Genomic DNA, 15,169 nt, shown 5'->3' with positions numbered 1-15,169 from the left:
CAAAAATTAACTCAAAAAATGAATTGGAAGACTTAAATGTAAGAAAATTCTAAAAGAAAAGAATAAGTTTCCTCAACATGGCTTAGTAATGATTTTGCGGATATGACACCTAAAGCACAAGCAACAACAACAACAAAACCAACAAGTGAGACTACATCAAATTTAGAAGCTTCTGCAGAGCAAAAGAAACCATCAACAGACAGAAATTACAATCTATGGGATGGGGGGAAATATCTGCAAACCATACATCTGATAAAAGGATAATATCCCAAATATGTAAGAACTCAGATTAACTCAATAGCAAAACAAACAACTCCTCTCACAAATAACCTAGTTAAAATGGGCATAGGACCAGGGCACCTGGGTGACTCAGTCGGTTAAGTATCCGACTTCAGTTCAGGTCATGTTCTTGTGGTTCAGTTTCAAACCCCACATCTAGCTCTGTGCTGACAGCTCAGAGCCTGGAGCCTGCTTCGTGGATTACGTCTCCCTCTCTCTCTGCCCCTCCCCCACTCATATTCTCTCTCTCTCTCTCTCTCTCTCTCTCTCTCTCAAAAATAAATAAAACATTAAAAAAATTTTTTTAAACGGGCATAGGACCTGAGTATACACTTCTCTAAAGAAGATATAGAGAAGACCAACAGGTACCTGAACAAATGCTCAACTTCACTAGTCATTAGTGAAATGCAAATTAAAACCACAATGGAGATATCATTTCACGCCTGTTAGAACAGCCATCACCAAGAAGACAAAGGTAACAAGTGATGGAACAGATGTGGAGAAAAGGGAACACTTGTGCACTGCTGGTTAGACTGTAAACAGATACAGCTACTGTGGATACAGTATAGAGGATCCTCAGAAAATTAAAAATAGAATTACTGGATGATTCAGCAACTCCACTTCTGGGAATATATCTAAAGGAATGAAAACACTAATTTGAAAAGATTACCAGCAGCCCTGTGTTTGTAGCAGCATTATTCACAATAGCCAACACAAGGAAACAACCTCAGTTTTCATCAATGAGTGAATGGATAAAGACATTTTTTTTAATTTTTTAACATTTTATTTATTTTTAATACAGAGAGAGACAGAGCATGAGAGGAGGAGGGGCAGAGAGAGAAGGAGACACAGAACCAGAAGCAGGCTCCAGGCTCTGAGCTGGCTGTCAGCACAGAGCCTGATGTGGGGCTCGAACCCACGAACGTGAGATCTGACCTGAGCCTGAGTCGGAGGCCTAACCGACTGAGCCACCCAGGCGCCCCAAGACATTTTTGTATATATGTACAATGAAATATTATTCAGCCATAAAAAGAAATGGTGAAATCCTGCCATTTGCAACAAGATGGATAGACTTTGAAGATGTTCTGCTAGGTGAAGTAAGTCAGAGAAAGACAAACACTGCATAAGTTCACCTATATGTGGAATCTAAAACAAAACAAAACAAAACAAAACAAAACAACAAACTCCAAGAAAAGGGGAACAGATTTGTGGTTACCAAAGGCAGAGGATGAGGGAAGAGGGGATTGGAGGAAAGTGGTCAAAAGTTTCAAACTTCCAGTTATAAGAAATAAGTACTAGGGGCATAATATACAATGTGATGGTTACCGCTAATGCTGTCATATAATACAGAGGAAACTTCTTGTGACAGTAAATCCTAGGAGTTCTCATCAGATAATGAAAAAGTTGTCCTTTTTCTTTAACGTTTATTTATTTTTGAGAGAGAGAGAGACAGACAGACAGACAGAACACAAGCAGGGGAGGGGCAGAGAGAAGGAGACAGAATCTGAAGCAGACTCCAAGCTCTGCACAGAGCCTGATGTGGGGCTTGAACTCACGAACTGTGAGATCATGATCCGAGCCAAAGTCGGACACTCGACTGATTGAGGCAGCCAGGCGCCCTTTCTTTTTATATACATGAGAAAAATGGGTGTTAGCCAAACCTACTGTGGGAATCATTTCACAATATATGTAAATCATGCCATTATACTGTATGCCTTAGATTTATACAGTGATGTATGTCAATCATTTCTCAATAAAATTAGGGATAAAAAGAAAATAAATATTTTGTTAATAGTGAAAATATTTATAACAAAACAATGAATATTTAGAAGTATTACAGTCATCATTTCTGGAACTGATGTAATGATCTATAAATGTCATTGTTCACCATCGATTCCACATTCCCCTGGCTCTTAGCAAACACCTCAGTTCATTGTGACTCTTTTCCTAGCAGGATGAACCAAATTTTCATTCTTCAAGGTTTTGAGACATTAACAGTCCTGCCTGAATTGTGTTGTTATATTTTTTCATTGGTTTTTGGCCATAAGACATGGTACTTTTAAGAGACACCTTAAGCCATCTCTTGCATTCCAGACATACTCTTGCTCACCTCCACTCTGCTGTAGCAACTCAATGCTTTCTTTGTTATCAGGATCAATTACCCCAATCAGTAAAATAACTCCTTTCTTTGACTATCCATTCAGAAGAGACAACAAGTGCCCAGTTGAAAGTATCAAGTTCAATGGAACCATCGTTGTGTTTTCTGATGGAATCATTCATCTCCTTGGAATTAAGATCTCTGTAGAGCCTGTTCATGGAGACAGGAAGTAAAATATTTGCTTTTGGAACACTTGAGGTAGTAGTGAGTGGAGCCACTCAAATGTCTATCCTGGGTTCCTGATCTTGTGAAGCTTGGTTATGGACACCATATTCTGGGCACCGATTTAAATCATATACAGTGTCTATCAGGACATTGCCACAGCCCAACACGATACTGCCACCTACCTGATAACGTAACTGAATTTTCAAAGGGCCAGTCCACTTTCCATCAATCCAAATATTTCAAGGTAATGGGGAACAGGATAGAAACAATGCATCCCACAAGGATGGGCTCATGCCATACTTCATTTGCTATGAAGTGAATTCCTTATCAGAAGCAATGCTGTGTGCAGGTTCCTCAAAAAATTAAAAATATAACCACCATATGACTCAGTAATTGCACGACTGCATATTTACCCTAAGAACATGAAAAGACTAATTTGAGGGGATATATGCACTCCTTTGTTTATTGCAGTGTTATTTACAATAGCCAAATTATGGAAGAAGCCCAAGTGTCCATCGATAGATGAATGGATAAAGATGTAATTTTTTATAATTCAGCCATTAAAAAAAATGAAATCTTGCCATTTGCAACAACATGGCTGGATCTAGAGAGTATAGCCCCAAGTGAAATAAGCCACTCAGAGAAAGACAAATACCATACGATTTTACTCAAATGTGGAAGTGAAGAAACAAAGGAACAAAGGGCGGAAAAAGAGATAAGTCAAAAAATAGATTCTTAACTATAGAGAACTGATTTGGGGGGTGGGGGTGGTTGAAATAGGTAAAGGAGATTAAGAGTACACTTATCTTTGTTTTTTTCTTTTTCCTTTTTTAGATTTAGAGAACAAGTGAGCACAAGTGGGGGAGAGGGGCAGAGGGATAGAGAGAGAGAGAGAGAGAGAGAGAGAGAGAGAGAGAGAGAGAGAGAGAGAGAGGGACTCTTAAGCAGGCTCCACACTCAATGCAGAGCCCAACATGGGGCTCAATCCCACAACCCTGGGATCATGACCTGAGCTGAAATCAAGAGTCAACTGACTGAGCCACCCAGGCGACCCAACTTATCTTGATGAGCACTGAGTAATACATGGAATTGCTGAATCACTATGCAGTACATCTGACTTAATATAACACTGTATGTTAATTACACTGGAATTGAAATAAAAATAAGCTTTTATTTGTACATTTTATTTATTTTGGAGAGACAAAGAGAGACAGAACGTGAACAGGGGAGGGGCAGAAAGAGAAAGAGACACAGAATTCGAAGCAGGCTCCAGGCTCTGAGCTAGTGGTCAGCACAGAGCCCATCATGGGGCTTGAACCCACAAACCATGAGATCATGACTTGTGCAGAAGTTGGATGCTCAATCGACTGAGCCACCCAGGTGCCCCCAAATAAATTTTTTAAATGTTTTTAAAATTAATTTTTGAGAGAGAGAGAGAGACAGCATGAGCAGGGGAGGGTCAGAGAGAGAAGGAGACACAGAATCAGAAGATAGGCTCCAGGCTCTGAGCTAGCTGTCAGCACAGAGCCCAATGTGGGCCTTGAACCATGAATCGCGAGATAATGACCTGAGCCAAAGTCGAATGCTCAACTGACTAAGCCACCCAGGTGCCCCCCAAAATACGTTTTTAAAAAAGAGATGCAATGCTGTGTGGAATACCACAATAGTGGAAAAGGACTGTTAAAGTACCTAGTTGGTAGTTTTGGCAAAAACACTGCAGACATGGAAGGTGAATCCATATCCAGAGTGCCTATTCAATTAAAAACAAGGTACTTACTGTCCCTTGCTTGATGGAAATGGTCTAATGGACTCAAACTCCCACAGGTAGCTGCGAAATCATCCTGGGGAAAGGGGCTATATCAAGGAACCAATGTTGGTCTCTGATGCTGACAAATGAGCACTCAGCAATGGCTACAGCCAGGATGGCCTTGGCACATGGAGTTTACATTGCTAAACCATGGATAACCCCCATTCCTGCCATTATGGTCACTTGTCTCATGAGTTCATTGGGCAATGACAGAAGTGGCTGTTGATAGAAGCTAAAGAGTAGAAACACACTGGACCAAACTACTGGTTTATTGAAATCCGCCCTCCTCCCCAAGTACCTTGTGGAGATTGTTTATGTGGGGCACACTTACCTTCACATTCTTTCCCCACTCAGAGTGGTCTATCCACAATACCTCTCCCTTAGGATACTTTGCAACTAACTTTCTAATCACGAATCTTTCAAGAACCTGAAAATCCAGCAAAACTCTTGGCTATGTATGGCCCATAAGACTATACAGACTCTTAATTCTAGCCATTTGTTCTTTTAGGCCAAATGAGAACCAAGATGCACTGCTCAAAGTTCTGCCCATTGAGAGGATCTCCCTTCACTACTGTCCTTAAGAGACATCCCAGAAAGAAGCTATTGTATTTCAGTGGAACAATTTAAGGTCAGTGCCTGCCTATCATGCAGAACCATCTGCAAATTGGTCAGGAGTGAATTTTCCCTTCCTCACCCAACGAGTCATAAAGAACTTCCCATGAGGCCATAGTGAGAGAAAGTAGAGTAGCAGGAGTATGGACCATGGGCATTTGGCCAGTGACTGATGCGTCCGATGCTTCATATAAATATGCTTCCACTTACTTCTCATGTAAATCTCCTCCATTTGGTAGCAGAGTGCTTTGTACATGCCCAAATCCAAGCCTACATTGGTAAGATGACATCTAGTCCATGAAGGAAGGTCAGAGTGTGCGGCAACTTGGTAGCCCATGGTTAACTCATCAGTCTACTAAAGTGCAATAATAAAACCAAAGCTGTTTCTGTTTTTTCTAACTTTTTAAAAAAGTTAGTTTAGGGGCACCTGGGTGGCTCAGTCGGTTAAGCGGCCGGCTTCAGCTCAGGTCATGATCTCACAGTTTGTGGGTTCGAGCCCCGCATCGGGCTCTGTGCTGACAGCTAGCTCAGAGCCTGGAGCCTGCTTCGGATTCTGTGTCTCCCTCTCTCTCTGACCCTCCCCTGCTCGCGCTGTCTCTCTCTGTCTCTCAAAAATAAATAAAAGACATTAAAAAAATTAAAAAAAATTAGTTTATTTATTTTAAGAGAGAGAGAGTGAGAGCATGAGTGGGGAAGGGGCAGAGAAAGAGGGAAAGAATCCTAAGCAGGCTCTGTGCTGTCAGTGCAGAGCCTGATGCAGGGCTTGGACTAAAGAACCATGAGATCATGACCTGAGCTGAAATCAAGAGTTGCTCCCCGCCCCAAAGTTATTCCTTAAAGAGAGGTAGGCCTCTGTAGAGGATGCAGGGTCTGATGCCAGTATTCTAAGGGTCTGTGCTGTGAAGTCTCTTTAGGAGCTCGCTAGACATTCCAAACACCATTTCTGTCTGCCATGGACATTTCAAGAACCTTTTAGTCATATGGCCCAAGTGGCAGAGCAGCTTCCACGGAAGCTCGGACTTGAGAGCCTTATCCTCCTCTGAGTTTCAGGCACAAGGTTTTCAGGACACATGTAAAAGGACACAGTAGCACACCCCAATGAGGAATACACTTGTTCAAATATCTGAGGGAGCACACAGCCATGGTGCCTCTCTTTTGGTTGTAGGAGGAACCAGGATGCAACACGTCCTTTACTTTGGAAGTGGCATGTCATCATGCCAATGACCCCTTAGACATTTTACTTAAGTAGAAGGCACCTAGATGTTTAGGGAATTTATTTCCTGACCCTCTGGCATCCAGTCTTACCAATATGCCCAAGAGGACTGTGACTTCCCACTCACCAGGGTCAATCAGCACCAACCAATGGGCCAGTGCAGAGCCAGGATCCAGTAATCCCAGCCAAATGGTCCCTGTGGGGGACGCCCAGGAGAAAGATTAACACTGGGGTGATTCACAGGGGAGTAGGGCACTTCAGAAGACGCAGCCTTTTCTTTCTTTCTTTTTTTATGTTTCATTTATTTATTAGAGAGAGAGAGAGAGAGAGAGAGAGAGGGAGAGGGAGGGAGAGAGAGAGAGACAGTGTGAGCAGGGGAGGGTCAGAGAGACAGAGGGAGATACAGAATCCAAAGACAGGCTCCAGGCTCTGAGCTAGCTGTCAGTACAGAGCTCGACGTGGGGCTCGAACCCACGAACCGTGAGATCATGACCTGAGCCGAAGTGGGATGCTCAACCGACTGAGCCCCCCAGGTGGCCCAGCCTTTCCTTATTCAGTAAATTCTGGGTGTGAAAACTGGCTCACATCTGGATACTGTTTAAGAGGTAGTCAATCTCAGTTTTTGGTGGATGAAGTTAGACTTCTGGTCACATGACCTAGAACTATTTCACTTATACATATCAAATAATTCAGTATACGTCACATCTATTTATGTTTCAGAAACATCAAGGTCAATGGCCAATGTCCTATATCAGACTATTCTGAATAGGATGTTGGCCCTGCTGTCCATTTTAGTATCCCTATCCAACTTGCCTTTGGGATTAAAAGCCACCTCTTGGCCAACACCACTCTAGCATCCCATCATTTCATTTCATTTCGAGACCCTCATCTACAGAGAACAAAAAACCTTGAGCTCTACAAAGATGCTGAAGTTCCTCTCAAATTATTTCTCAAGGTCATGGTGAATTATGATTTCTCTATTCTTCCAGGGGTTGGTGAACATGTCTAACATGATAAATCTGCTCTAACATTCAAATCTCTGTAAGACTTTGAAGACTTTACACTGTGCCAAAGAACTTCTGGAATTTCAACTCAATTTAGAGCAGCTACATTTCCATCCATTTTTCAACCTACCAACCAACCAACCAACCAAAAAAAACAAAAACAACAAAAAACCCTAAAAAACAAAAAGCAAAATACAAAAACAAACAAAACCCCCACACCTTTCTAACCTAAGGAGCTGAAATACTGAATCCAGAATCTGTTTAATGAGCCTGTATCAACATATTCATCTTATCCAATGTTACACTCCTTGTACCACAATCCCATATCCCAAAGATCCATCCCCAAACATGTCCCCAAATTTATCTATCTGAACTGAAAGAGCATGAAATTCTTTCAAAGTGTGGACTACCATTTCAGTGTCATATTTGTACCTAAGGCTTTGGGGGTGACTTGAATCTACATGTAGGGGTGAAAGCAAAGAGGTGCGGGAGGATTCGGTCCTGAGGAGAATCAGCAGTGTCTTTCAAGGTCTTGATCTCAGAGGAAGCCATTAGGTGCTCTTCAGGGATCAAGAGTCAATTTCTTCAGGCAGCAGTGGAATGGCTGTGTCTAGTGGTAAGGACAGCTTTGCAAACTTCCGGGGGTTGAGAGCAATCACTCCTGGAGAAGAGTACATTTGTAGGCATTCCATATTCCAACAGAAAAGTTCCGGCACTGTTGGAGCAACAAATCTGAGAACAGATACAGTGAAGGGAAGAACAGTTTCACTTTACCTGTGTCACTCTCTTCCAAGACAGCAGAGCGCGCTGCCAAGAGAGACCCCACCGGCCTGCAACTTCTCCCACGTGGGAAAGTAAGATCACGTGAGTCGGTGCGAGGCTTCCCCAGCTGTGTGAGATGCTACGCCAAAGGCGCACTTCATTCCTGCTCTACCCACAGCACCGACGTGATCTGCATCGCTGAAGGGTTGGGAGAGGCTGGGAGCACAGCAGCCAGGGCTGAACTCATCAAAGGTACACAGATCCTACAACTTGCATCACAGACTGCCAGGAAGCCTGCCCACAAGCTGCTGGGGGTGCCTCTCCCACCGGCTCCCCAAAATACCCACTAGCACCCCAACACTCCACATGCCTCATTTCCTCTACTTTGTGGCTAGCTCCCTGCACCCACTCCAGCAGATGATGAGCACGAGCCTTTGCACATCTGTAGCAAACATACAGGCAGTCATCCCAATTCTGGAGGATTGGGGAAAGGAACACAAACAGAAGCACCTCAGGACAGAGGAGGTTCTCACACCAAGCCTGGCTTTGGGGGGTTGGGAAAAAGCATACAGTCTTATCCCACCAAGAGGGAGCACGAGTGTGGAGTGGACACATCAAGACTCAGAATCCCCAGCCAGCTGACAGTGACAGCATTTCTCTCCTGAAGCCAGTAGGTAGAGAAGGGAGGTGACTCCTTCGTCAAAGGAGAAGACAGAAGCACAAGACTTCAAGGGGCATGACCAATCAAGGGAACATGACACCACCAAAGGAACCCAGTCATTTCCCAGTAAGTAACTTCAAAGAAATGGAGAGTGAAGAATTGCCTGACAAAGAATTCAACATAACTTTTAAGGAAGCTCAGTGAGCTACAGGAGAAAGAACACTGATAGACAACCCAGCAAAATTAGGAAAAGAATACATGAACAAAACAGGAAGTTCGATGGAAAGATACAAGTTAGGAAAAAAGAACCGAAGTGAAATTCTGGAGCCCCAAAATACAATAAATGGAATGACAAGTGCAACAGAGAGCATGAGCATGAGAGTGGATCAAGCAGAATAAAAAACGTTAACTCAAACATAGGTCATCAGAAATTTTCAGTAAGGGAAGAAATGAAAAAAGAGTGAGGGGTGCCTGATTGGCTCAGCCGGTTACGTATCTGACTTCGGCTCAGGTCTTCATCTCGTGGTTCATGGGTTTGAGCCCTGTGTCGGGCTCTGTGCTGACAGCTCAGATCCTGAAACCTGCTTTGGATTCCGTGTCACCCTCTCTCTCTCAAAAATAAGTAAACATTAAAAAAAAAAAAAGGAGTGAAGAAAGCCTATGTGAGTTATGGGACAGAATGTAGGAAAACAATATACACATTATGGGAGTCCCAGAAGAAGAAAGGGGAAGAAAGCTTATTTAAAAAAATTATATAATGGCTGATGGGGCAGCTGGGTGGCTCAGTTGGTTAAGCGTTCGGTTTCGGCTCAGGTCATGATCTCACGGTTCGTGGGTTCGAGCCCCGCGTCAGGCTCTGTGCTGACAGCTAGGTCAGGGCCTGTAGCCTGCTTCAGATTGTGTGTCTCCCTCCCTCTCTGGCCTTCCCCTGCTCATGCTGTCTCTCTCTGTCTCTCAAAAATAATAAAAAACATAAAAAAAAGAAAAACAAAGTGCTGAAAGGAAACAACAGGCAACCAATACGCCTCAGCAAAGCTGTCGGGCAGAAACAAAGACTTTCCTAGACAAGCAAAAGCTGGCAGAGATGATCATCTCTAGACCTGCCTTATAAAAACTGTTACAGGAGTTCTTTAAGCTGAAATGAAAGGATACTAATTAGTAAAATGAACATGTAAGTATAAACCTCAGTGGCAAAGAAAGGGAAGTATATTGTCAAATTCTCCTAGTTTTGTATCAATTTCATACTTCTAGAATAAAAGATTCTTAAAAAAGCATTTAGGGGCACCTGGGTGGCTCAGTTGGTTACGTGTCCAACTTCAGCTCAGGTCACGATCACATGTTCGTGGGTTGAAGCCCCGTGTCGGGCTCTGTGCTGACAGCTCAGAGCCTGGAGCCTGTCTTCAGATTCTGTGTCTCTCTCTGTGTGCCTCCCCTGCTCGTGCTGTCTCTCTCTCTCTCTCTCTCTCTCTCTCTCAAAAATAAATAAACATTAAAAAAAAACCTTGAAAAAATATATAGCAACAAAAATTTACGAGTGGTTGCATAATATAAAAATATATAAACTATGACATCAAAAACAAAATCTGGGGCCCCTGGGGGGCTCAGTCAGTTGAGCATCCAACTTTGGCTCAGGTCATGATCTCGTCGTCCGTGAGTTCAAGTCCCGCATTGGGCTCTGTGCTGACAGCTCAGAGCCTGGAGCCTGCTTTGGATTCTGTGTCTCCCTCTCTCTCTGCCCCTCATCCGTTCATGCTCTATTTCTCTCTGTCTCTCAAAAGTGAATAAATATTAAAATTTTTTAATTAAAAAAAATTTTTTTAAACCCATAAAATCTAAAGGAGAGAAAAGCATAAAGTTTTGTGTGTGATCAAAGGCATAACGGTTATGTTTTATGAAAGCCCTGTGGTAACCACAAAGCAAAACCTGTAACAGATACACAAAAGAGAAAGAGAAAGGAATCAAAACATAGAACTATGGAAAATCCTCAGATCACTTAAGTACAGCAAGAGAGGGAGAAGGGAACAAAGGAACTACAGAACAGTCAGAAAATAATTAACAAGGTGGCACTGTTAAGTCTTTATCTATCAATGTTACTTTAAATGTAAATGATTGAATTCTCCAGCCAAAATACACAGCATCTTGGCTGAATGGATAAAAAAGAAGACCCAATTACATGCTGCCTAAGAGAGACTCACTTCACCTTCAGGGACCCACATAGGCTGAAAATGAAGGAATGAATACAAAGTAATTAATGCAAATGGAAACCAATGAAAACACAAGCACTCATACCTCTATCAGACAAAACAGACTTTAAGTCAAAAACTGTTAACAAAGAAAGACAAAGTAATGATATATTAATAAAGGGGTAAACTCATCGAGATAAAACGATTGTAAACGTGTCACCAACATTGGAACTAAATATATTAAGCAAATATTAACAGATCTGAAGAGAAACAAAACTGCAATACTAGAAGGGGATTTTACTACACTACTTTTTTTTTTAATGTTTTTTATTTATGTTTGAGAGACAGAGACAGCATGAGCAGGGGAGGGTCAAAGAGAGAGGGAGACACAGAATCCAAAGCAGGCTCCAGGCTCTGAGCTGTCAGCACAGAGCCCGACGTGGGGCTCAAACCCACAAACCGTGAGATCATGGCCTGAGCCGAAGCCGGACACTTAACCGACTGAGCCACCCAGGCGCCCCACTACGCTACTTTTAACAGTGGATAGATCATTCAGAGAGAAAATCAATAAGAAGGGGCGCCTGGGTGGCTCAGTCGGTTAAGCGTCCAACTTTGGCTCAGGACATTAATTTCATGGTTCATGAGTTCAAGCCCTGTGTCAGGCTTTGTGCTGACAGCTCAGAGCCTGGAGCCTCCTGATTCTGTGTCTTCCTCTCTCTGCCCTCCCCCACGTGCTCTCTCTCGCTCTCTCTCTCTCTCTCAAAAATAAACATTAAAAAATATGTAAGAAAACCAATAAGGAAAGATTGCACATGAACATTCCATCCAGCAGAATACATATTCTTCTGGAGCTCACACAGAACATTCTCCAGGAAAGATCGTAAGTTATATCACAAAGAAGCCTAAGAATTTTAAGAATACTGAAGTCAATCAAATATCTCATTCTTCCTGAGATCGAGCTCCATGTTGGGCCCTATGCTGACAGTGTGAGCCTGCTTGGGACTCTCTCTTCCCTCCTCTGCCCCGTCCCCACCCATGCGTGCGTGCACTTTCTCTCTCAAAATATATAAACCTAAAAAAATGAGAGTGAATTGTGAAGACCATTGGAAAGAACCATGGACATCTCATTTTGTGTCAGCAACTTATTTTTTAAAAAACATTCATTCATTTTTGAGAGAGATGGAGAGTGAACAGGGGAGGGGCAGAGAGAGAGGGAGACACAGAATCGGAAGCAGGCTCCAGACTCTGAGCTGTCAGCACAGAGCCCGATGTGGGGCTCGAACCCACGAACTGCGAGATCAGGACCTGAGCCCCCAGGCGCCCCAGTGTGTCAGCAGCTCAGAAGCTTCCTCTCCTGCTCCTGCCCACTGCCTCCTTCAGAATTCATATAAGGCTCACATGCCACTCCCAAAGTGCATGCAACCTCCAACCATTTTTTAAACTGAACTCAGAGGGGACTTCTACTGGATAAGATACTTGAACATTGACTGTTCTTTCTGCTCTGGCTCTTCTCCTGGACAGTTATCCCCTACACCTTTGATCATCCCGAAGGATGTCTGTCATGAGTTTCACGACCCAAACCTAACGTTGCTGGGGGAGCTTCCTTACATCACAGTGAAGTTACCGTAACATGCACATCAACTGGCATGAAAAAATTACTTTTTGCGGATGACATTATTATCTGATTACAGAAAAAAAACAAAGAATCTATAGAATAGCTATTTTATTCTTTTATAACGTTTATTTCTTTTTCAGAGACGGAATGTGAGTGGTGGGGGGAGCAGAGAGAGACACACACACAGAAACCGAAGCAGGCTCCAGGCTCTGAGCTGTCAGCACAGAGCCCGACGCGGGGTTCAAACTCATGAACTGTGAGATCATGACCTGAGCCAAAGTCGGACGCTTAACCGACCGAGCCACCAAGGTGCCCTAAAATAGCTACTTTAACTAACAAGTTTGGCAAGACTATAGGATACAAGGTTAACATACAACAAATTGCATTTCTATATACTAGCAATGAACAATTGGAAGTTGAAATTTGAAAAATAGTACCATTTAGTTTAACACCAAAAAACAGAGTACTTAGGTATAAATCTAAGTAAATATGTACAGGATCTATGTACTGAAAACTACAAATAACTGATAAAAGAAATCATAGGAGTCCTAAACAAATAGATAGATACATGGCATCTATGGTTTAGAATATTAAATACTGCTAAAAAAAAAAGAGAGAGAGAGAACATATAGTATTGCTAAGATGCCAAGTCTCCCTAAATTCATCTATCTATCTATCATGTATCTATCTATCTATCTATCTATCTATCTATCTATCTATCTATCATCTATCTATAATGCAATCTCAATACAATTCCTGGTAATGAGTTTAATTTTAAAAATAACAAAGCTTATTCTAAAAATTATGGAAAAGCAAACAATATAGCCAAAATAGGGGGCACCAGTGTGGCTCAGTTGGTTAATATTCTGACTCTTAATTTCAGCTCAGGTCATGATCCCATGGTTCATGAGTTTAAGTCTGCACAGATAGCACAGAGCCTGCCTGGGATTCTCTTTCCCTCTCTCTCTGCCTCTCCCCCACTCGCTCGCTCTCTGTCTCTGTCTCTCTCAAAAATAAACTAAAAAAAATCAATTGGAACTTAAAAAATAGCCAAAATATTTTGAAAAAGAAGATTCATACCATCTCATCTCAAGACTTGGTGTATAAAGCTGCTTACTGGCAAAATGATAGACATGTAGATCAATGGAAGCAAAGAGAGGCCAGAAAAATGACCCACACATGTATGATCTACAGATTTTTCACAAGGTGCAACAGCAATTTGATGTTACAAAGGATAGTTAACTGGATGTTTCCATGCCAAAATAAATGGCCCTTGACCCTACACTTTATACAGACCGACATAGATCATAGGCTTAAATGTTAAACCTGAAAACTGTCAAACTTTTAGATAAAAAAAGAGGAGAGGGCCACTTGGGTGGCTCAGGTGGTTAAGCATCAGACTCTTGATCTCAGCTCAGGTCAGGATCTCACGGTTCATGAGATCAAGCCCCACATCGGACTCTATGCTGACAGTGTGGAGCCTACTTGGGATTCTCTCTCTTCCATCTCTGCCCCTTCCCCACCCACTCTCTCTAAATAAACTTTAAAAAAAAAAGAGACAGAGAGAGAAAAATCTTTGTGGCCTTGGATTAGGCAGCGTTCTTGGATCTGAATCCAAAAGCAGAATCCATGGAAGATGAAAACTGAACTTCATAAAAAAAAAAAAATCTGCTCTGTGAAAAATACTGATAATGGGGGTGCCTGGGTGGCTCAGTCAGTTAAGCATCTGACTTCAGCTCAGGTCGTGATCTCACAGTTCATGGGCTTGAGCCCCGCATCAGGATCTGGGCTGACAGCTCCGAGCCTGGAGCCTGCTTCAGAGTCTGTGCCTCCTTCTATTTCTGTCCCTCCCCTGCTCACACCTGTCTTGCTCTCTCTCAAAAATAAACATTAAAAAATTTTTTTATTTAAAAAATACTGATAATGGGATAAAAACATAAACCACATGCAGAGACAACATATTTGTCAAACATGTAACTGACAAGGACCTACATCCAGATCATATAAACTTTCAAAATTCAAGAACAGAAAACAGTTTCCCAAAGACACATGTACAGCAAACATTCAGATATAAAAGAGGCCCAACATTAGTCAAATTAAAACTGAAGTGAGATGCCACTATAAACCTACTGAAATGCTAAAAACAGAACAAAAGCCTGATATGCACTGACGGTGGGATACAAAATGGTCCATCCGTTTAGAGTTGTTGGCTTTCCACACGGCTAAACATACTTTACGACAATCTTAAGTCTCCACAAAGACAAAGAAAACTTGTGTTGACATACAGCCCTGTATGCAAATACTAATCACCGTTTTCTTGATCGTCACTAATAACTGGAAACTCAAATATCCTCGAAGTGATAAATGGATAAACCAAACATGATACATCCACATAACAGAACACGACTCAGCAATAAGGGGGATGACTAGTGATCCTCACACCAAGATCAATGAATCTCAGAAGCATTAAGTGAGAGAAGCCAGACTCCAAGGACTACATTCTGTAGGATTCCATTTTTTTTAATTTTTTATGGTTTTTATTTATTTTTGAGAGACAGAGAGACAGCACGAGCAGGGGAGGGTCAGAGAGAGAAGGAGGCACAGAATCTGAAGCAGCCTCCAGGCTCTGAGCTAGCTGTCAGCACAGAGCCTGACGCAGGGTTCGAACCCACGAACCGTGAGATCATGACCTGAGCCGAAGCTGGAAGCC

The sequence above is a fragment of the Suricata suricatta genome, chromosome 16, assembly GCF_006229205.1.
Source record: "Suricata suricatta isolate VVHF042 chromosome 16, meerkat_22Aug2017_6uvM2_HiC, whole genome shotgun sequence".
Classification (NCBI taxonomy): domain Eukaryota; kingdom Metazoa; phylum Chordata; class Mammalia; order Carnivora; family Herpestidae; genus Suricata; species Suricata suricatta.
The sequence above is the reverse complement of the archived record's forward strand: the minus strand, read 5'-3'. Positions refer to the sequence as shown.